We start from the raw sequence: 7,486 nt of genomic DNA on the forward strand, positions 1-7,486 counted from the left end.
TGCCTTATGTATTTGAATTCTGCAGTGACATAAAATATGGGTGAGAATGGAGACAGAAATGAAAGTCAAGGCACCATCTATAAACTTAAGTGTAAGTGATTTGGGGCCAAAAGGGCAGAGTAGTTGACACAAAAGTCCCCTCAGTCCCACCTCACAACCACTACAAGTATGACCTTGAAACATACAGCAACAAGAGAGAAAATGAGAAGAGGAAATATCTAAAAGGTATAGTTGCACTCAAAGTCTAGGATGAATATCTCAGTGGATGAGATTAGGAGGGAAATTAAACTCAGGAGGAGGAATGAATACTGCATATTTCTCATGAGTGGAAAAAGACCAGAGCATGGTTGGGGCTGTGCATCCCAGGAGTGGAGACTGAGGCTCTGGGACTCACTGTACAAGAGCTCTAAGTTGTTCACATATTAGACCAGATTCTGGGTTCAAGTCTCCAGAAGACAGCACTAAAATCACTAAACAAGAAAGGGTACACTCAGGAAGAGAATAAACACAAATGAAATCAAATTTTCACTCAGTGAATTTGCAAATGAAAATTCAAAGCACGTAGACAATTCACTCTATATAAGACAGTCAACAAACTCAAAGCACAAAAGAAATCATTTTTATTTTTAAAATGGAAACAGTAATCTAGAATAAATGTTTATGAGATCCTCAGATATATTGTCTTTTAAAATAATAGTAGATTATGAAATAAAAACAGGCAGCTGCAAATTAAATACTGAGATAGTTCTTAAACATTTCGAAGTCCTGGAAACAAATATAATTGTTGCCATTTTCTAAACACCCTCAACAGATGGGTACTTTTTTTAAAGAATTATTTTTTTATTTAACTTTGTTTATTATTTTTTTTTTCCAGTTTGATCAGAGAGAGACAGAGAGGGAAAGTGAGTAAGCAAGCCACCAGGTTTAGAAACCACAGCGGGCCATAGGGGAGTCCAGTGTTTTTAACTGCCACACCACCTGCCAGCCTCCAGATGGATACATTTTAATGAGTCATAGTCAAAAAGAAAATTGGTACATTTAAAGATAAAACTACTATACTAATTTAGGTAGCAGTAACAAGTGCTGAAGTAAAGTGTATTGGTTGAAATGTAAAAGCCAGGACTGGTCCCATAGCCCAGTGGTTAAGAGAGTCAGATCCCTACATGGCTTAATTTGATTTGAATCCTAACCTGACAGCTTGAAAAACATGTCAGGCATGTGTGTATATATGCCCAAAATTATTCTGACAGGGTGGAGAAACAGAGACGGGCTTGCAGTATGACTATACCCCATTGGAGGGTGCTTTGTCTCTCTGTCTCCCTCTCTCCCCCTGACCCTCTGTCTCTGGTTTAAAAATATATATGTGTGTATGTATGTATGTATATATACATTTATTATATATTATATATATTATAATTATTTTATCACCAAAATACAGTCTAGATACATAGAAATAACTAGACTATGTCACTTTCAGGCAATATTAGTTGGATTTAATTCTATCTAACCACCGATACAGCCAAAGGTTGGTTGTGATGATGACCATTTGAAATTCTGCTATTTGTGAAGTTTCATTAATGCTATCAGAATGGCAAAGGGAGATGAAAAAAATGAAAATGAGATCCTCGGATGTGTTCAACGACAGCTGAAAAATAAATAAATAAAAGGAGCTTACAATTAAAATTCTTCATCATTCATTTTTTCTTTTTTTTATAATTAATGTGATTTATTTCCAAGGACAAATTTGAGTGACTCAGACCCAGAGAGGAGGCAAGACATGCCTTTCTCAGGGTGATCGGGTACAAAAAAATCCTTTGATTTGTTTTATATTATTATCATAATCTTGTTTATATTACATTGAATTACATATAACTTTATAATGTACTACCTTTCTTTTTCCAGAAGGAATACCTTGCATATCAGTCAATACAAAGACATTAAAATCTCCATTATCATCATCAAATAGCTTTTCATTATTTTTTTCCAGATTATTATTATTATTATTCCAATTATTTTTTTAAACATTCAATCACTATTTATCATTTTGCTTGTACAAAACTTTACCCAACATGAAATACTTCTCAGACCAGTCCAACTGAGAATACTATACATATTATCATCTACAGGTAATAAACCACTTCTGGGTCCCACAAATGTCTTACCTCTCCACTTTTTCTCCCTGATTTCCTCCTCTATACTCTGCATTTATTTTGCAAAATAACTTTAAATATTTGCATCTGCTTCTTCCATCTTATTAGAATAACTTTTGTGGGTAACAAGCAGTTATCGTAATGGCTATGTCACTAGACTCCCACGTAGTCAACCGTGATTCACGTCCCAGACCCGGTGGCTTAGAACTCACGCCAGGCGCATGTGCGTGTGTGCCCAAGATCCTCCAAGGTCTTGTTTTGTTTTGTTTTGTTTTGTTTTGTTTTGTTTTTTATGGCTGAGTAGTATTCCATAGAGTATATGTCCCACACTTTTTCAATCCATTTGTTAGTTTGGGCATTTGGGTTGTTTCCATGTCTTAGCGATTGTGAATAATGCTGCAGTAAACATTGATGTGCAAGTGCTTTTCTGACTGAGCATTCTCTTGTCCTTTGAGTAGATACCCAGAAGTGGGATTGCTGGATTTCATCATTCACTTCTGAAGCAATAAGAAATCTTTATTTAAGGACCAAGTAAGTTAATCAGAATTTTATCTGATTGTTTTCTGCTAAAGTTCGATTCCATAAATCTACAAATAAATAATATTTATACATATTTATTATATATTTATACATTTACTATACATTGTGTATTGATTACATATTTCTATAATATTCTGTCTTATATGTTTTAAATATCCTCCATTTTATCAATACATTAATTACAGAAGGATGATGTTAAGACTAAGAATTTGTTTAATAAAGTCAAGAATTATTGTTTAGTTGAAAGTTTAAATTTTAAGTAAAGATGTGATAAAGTAAATTTAAGTTATTTGTATTAAAAAATCATTTAGAAATAAGTTTGAGTTATTTCAGAAAGATAATATGACTCATAGTCTTAAAAAGAAACATTTTTCCAGCAATACCACAAAAGATGTTTTTAAAAAAGCAGTAACACTTTTTACCCATGACCAACCCTCAAGTTTTTGCACACCCAGGGTACACAGATTTTGGCCCCAGTAGTTTTCTTTACTACAAAGAACTATAGCTACATTGAAGATAGATGGTTCTAAGCTTGTTTGTTTTCTGAAAACAAGTTTTATTTAAGTAAGGTTTAAATATACTACATAACATTAAAACTGAAGGTAAAAACAAAAGCCAGTGTGTTACTTCACATGGCATTGGACGGCTGTTGCTAGTCAGTTGCAAGCTCTAGAGTTGGCTACATGAGTAAGACATCAGTCTGAAACTTGTTCCCTTATCAAAAAGCTTAACTGTGATAGAAGGTCAGCCTCACATTCTGGTGTTCAGACATCCTTTAAGGTAGGATATGTGTGGCCAAAAGACCATGGTGGGAAGTCACATGTCCTGTCATCTCACTGGAGGGAAGATGGCTTATCTCTATTGGCCTGCTCAAGTTGAAGATACCTGGGGATCTTTACAAGTGTCTCAGCTGCCATGGCTGCTTACCCCATCCTTCCCTTTCAGATCCATTTTCTTAAGACAAGGGACACTGCAGAGGGACTGCTAAGGAATTTCTAGCCAGACATAATTATCTGTGTTTGGCACTCTGGACTTGGTTGAAACATCACTTCATTACTTTGTTTCAGGCTGGAGCCCTCCAGGCACCTACTTCTCGACCTATGTTTAAATAAGGGACTTCAAGACTAGACAGCACTGCTCCTTTCCATTTATTACATGAAGGAATTACACTAGTCTACAATTAAAAGCAGACTCCAAGGGTAAGCAGGTAGCATGGAGTTTAAAGCACTGGCTCCCACCTGGCCTACTGTGTGGTATAAATCCTGGACATGATGACTTGAAAAATCACACCAGGAAAGCATGTATCTTTACCAAAATCTTGAAAAGAAGATGGAGGAGAAGGGAAATCATCATCCCCTAGGGGATGATTTCTCACTCTCTCTCTCTTTCTCTCACTTTCGCTCTTTCTTGCATACTTTCCCTATAGCAAAAACTACGAAAGAAAGAAAGAAAGAAAGAAAGAAAGAAAGAAAGAAAGAAAGAGAGAGAGAGAGAGAGAGAGAGAGAGAGAGAAAGAAAGAAAGAAAGAAAGAAAGAAAGAAAGAAAGAAAGAAAGAAAGAAAGAAAGAAAGGAAGGAAGGAAGGAAGGAAGGAAGGAAGGAAGGAAGGAAGGAAAAAAATAAGTGGATGACAAATGGTTACATTACACACGCTGTGAGATTTTTTTAAAACTTGTGATAAGGGACAGACAGAAGGGAAATTCTATTCATTGCAAGGAAATGCTCACTTAAACTTCAGTGAGCCACAAGCACTTAAAACCCATGAACCTTCAGCTAATGGTCCTTAACCTGTCCAGTCTCTAGGAGGAACTGGCCTGTGTTCTTGCTCTGGTCACCCTGTAGCTGAATTACTGCTCCATATTCTGGATGCTCAATTACAGGGCCATTGCAGGCACATTTCTTCTTAAATGCCTTCATTAGTTTTCATTTGTTTGTTTTTCTCCTAGTCATCAGCAATCCCTTGGGCACTAGTAAGGGTCTTCCTGCCATTTCTCTTTTGAATTCTTGTATGGGTATAATCCTCAGTGCCAGAAGGAAGCAGGCCATTGCTCTTACTTGCATTAGCAAAGGAGTGGAAAAGGTGGAAGTTCTTGGATAGTGGACATACAATGCAATGCCTTTTCCTCAGTGGAAACAACCTGTGGAAGCCATCAGTAGGAGAAGGCAGGCAGGGGGACCGAGCATCAGTTAGTGAGGGATTATGAGGTAGAAAGCTGCTGAGGCCTCAGGGGTGGCTCAGTGACTGGGGTGGTTCCAAGTTTTGGAGCAGGGAGAAACCAGGACAGGCTTGGAAAATCCTGTCATTGCCAGTCAATAATCAAGGATTTTCTCAAGGACATCAGATGTTGTACAAAAAGGATAAAGAAGCAGTCTTGAATGGTGCCCTCAGTGAGCCACAAGCACTTAAAACCCATGAACCTTCAGCTAATGGTCCTTAACCTGTCCAGTCTCTAGGAGGAACTGGCCTGTGTTCTTGCTCTGGTCACCCTGTAGCTGAATTACTGCTCCATATTCTGGATGCTCAATTACAGGGCCATTGCAGGCACATTTCTTCTTAAATGCCTTCATTAGTTTTCATTTGTTTGTTTTTCTCCTAGTCATCAGCAATCCCTTGGGCACTAGTAAGGGTCTTCCTGCCATTTCTCTTTTGAATTCTTGTATGGGTATAATCCTCAGTGCCAGAAGGAAGCAGGCCATTGCTCTTACTTGCATTAGCAAAGGAGTGGAAAAGGTGGAAGTTCTTGGATAGTGGACATACAATGCAATGCCTTTTCCTCAGTGGAAACAACCTGTGGAAGCCATCAGTAGGAGAAGGCAGGCAGGGGGACCGAGCATCAGTTAGTGAGGGATTATGAGGTAGAAAGCTGCTGAGGCCTCAGGGGTGGCTCAGTGACTGGGGTGGTTCCAAGTTTTGGAGCAGGGAGAAACCAGGACAGGCTTGGAAAATCCTGTCATTGCCAGTCAATAATCAAGGATTTTCTCAAGGACATCAGATGTTGTACAAAAAGGATAAAGAAGCAGTCTTGAATGGTGCCCTAGCTGGGTCATCCCAAGGGCTATTCACTGAGTGGCTGTCTGGGATGAGGAAGAAAGGAACAGTCCAAGACTCAGAGGGCTCTCAGACTCTTCCAGGGGACTTTTCAGGTAAGGGTGTCTGTGATCCTTCATGAAACTCATCAAAGCACCCCTTGCACCTGCACAGAGACCAGCATTTGGACAGCAGATCCATCACAGGAAAGGAGCAAAAGCAGACAGGAAAGGGACAGAAATGGGATGTGCCTGGGTGGAAAAAGTGTCACAACCAACAAAGACACTTTAAGTCTTGGAGGTATGGAGAAGTGATTTTGTTTTCTTGTTCCTCCATGGTCCTACACCAGAGGATTAAGAACAGGGAGGAGAAAGAGGCTATGACAGAGCAAACCATGCAACACGCACATGAGCACATCCACCTGAAGCTAAGTCTCCAGGCTACTATGTACATAGGGAAGAGGAACCTTTCAGATCAAATAGAATATTACATTTTTTTAAATAAAAATGGGCTACATTTTAATGACCAAATGAGACTATTTCAATATTAAAAGTGGCTGAAAGGTTGAGAATTAGAGGGAGCTATTATCTAGGCAGCTCCCTATGCAAAAATAGAGAAATAGAGCCCATGATAGCAGATGAAGTGCACAGCTCTGAGACAGTAGTTCACATCTCGAAGAGCTGAAATTTCTCAGTCAGGTAAGAGGTGTAATTTGAACCTGTGAAGTATAGAGAGTAGAGGACTCCCTCTCTACGCATACATACAAAAATCTTTAGGCAACATATAAAATGTGACTCTGAAGTATAGTCAGTTGAGGCTGGCTGGTGTGGTGGTTAAGTGTGCTGGACTCTCACAGGGCTAACCACGGTTCAAGTCCCGGACCTGATGGCTTGCTTTCTCACTCTCTCTCTGTCCCTCTCTGGTCAAATTAAAATAAATGAATAAGTGAAATAAATAAAATTCAATAAAATAATTCTTTTTTTAAAAAAAAGGTTTCTTTAAAAAGAAATATAGTCACTTTTTTTTTTTAAGATTTTTGCCATAGGGGGCATGCACTCCACCAGAGAGAGAGAGAGAAATGGTGAGAGGGAAAGTGAGAAATCACCCACTAGGCCACACTGCAATCCCATTTCCTCCACTCTCCATAGGACCATGGCATGCATACACACACTCGGCATGAATTCTACTGCTGTAGGCCATATGAGAGTCCAGTGCCTTGACCACCATGCTTCCTGCTGTCCCTAAAATATAGTCAGTTTTTGACAGTATATTTTTTTTCTTTAATAAAGCATTGTAATTGTCTCTACTTTCCTTTACTATCCCAGATAGGCAGAAACTGTAGCTGTGATATTTTTAAACTGCAAACCTAGTATCCCACTACCACAAATTATGCAGTCAAGTTTCCCACATTTGGGAAACTCACAGGAACAGGCACATCCAGAGTGCAGTGGATAAACCTCACCCTAAGAAAGAGGCTACATGCACCTACATGATCATGGTATTTCCCTACCAGGTAAATACGCAATTTGTTATTTATTTATTTACTTTTTTTTTTTTTTTGGAGAGGTTTTTTGCTATAGTGCACGTGGGCTCACCAGAAAGACAGAGAGAGATGTAGAGCCAGAAAGTGAGAAATCACTCCCCAGGGGGAATAGCCTCGCCACAATCCCTTCTCCATTCTCCTCTTGGGATCTTGGGCACGCACGCACATGCACCCAGTGTCAGTTTAAGCCACCGGGTCCAGGACTCAAACCACGGTCAACTACATA

At 39.0% G+C, this 7,486-nt stretch overlaps 1 non-coding gene across 1 annotated transcript; it reads right to left on the reverse strand.

Annotated features, from left to right (window-relative positions):
• Positions 1–7,071: 7,071 nt before the first annotated feature.
• On the reverse strand, positions 7,072–7,238 carry LOC114008249 (U1 spliceosomal RNA). Its single transcript, XR_003549795.1, has one exon. It is a non-coding gene; the product is annotated as a U1 spliceosomal RNA (small nuclear RNA).
• Between the last annotated feature and the right edge of the window lie 248 nt (positions 7,239–7,486).

This window comes from Tupaia chinensis, unplaced genomic scaffold (genome assembly GCF_000334495.1).
Source record: "Tupaia chinensis unplaced genomic scaffold, TupChi_1.0 Scaffold000314_1, whole genome shotgun sequence".
In the NCBI taxonomy this organism is placed as follows: Eukaryota; Metazoa; Chordata; class Mammalia; order Scandentia; family Tupaiidae; genus Tupaia; species Tupaia belangeri.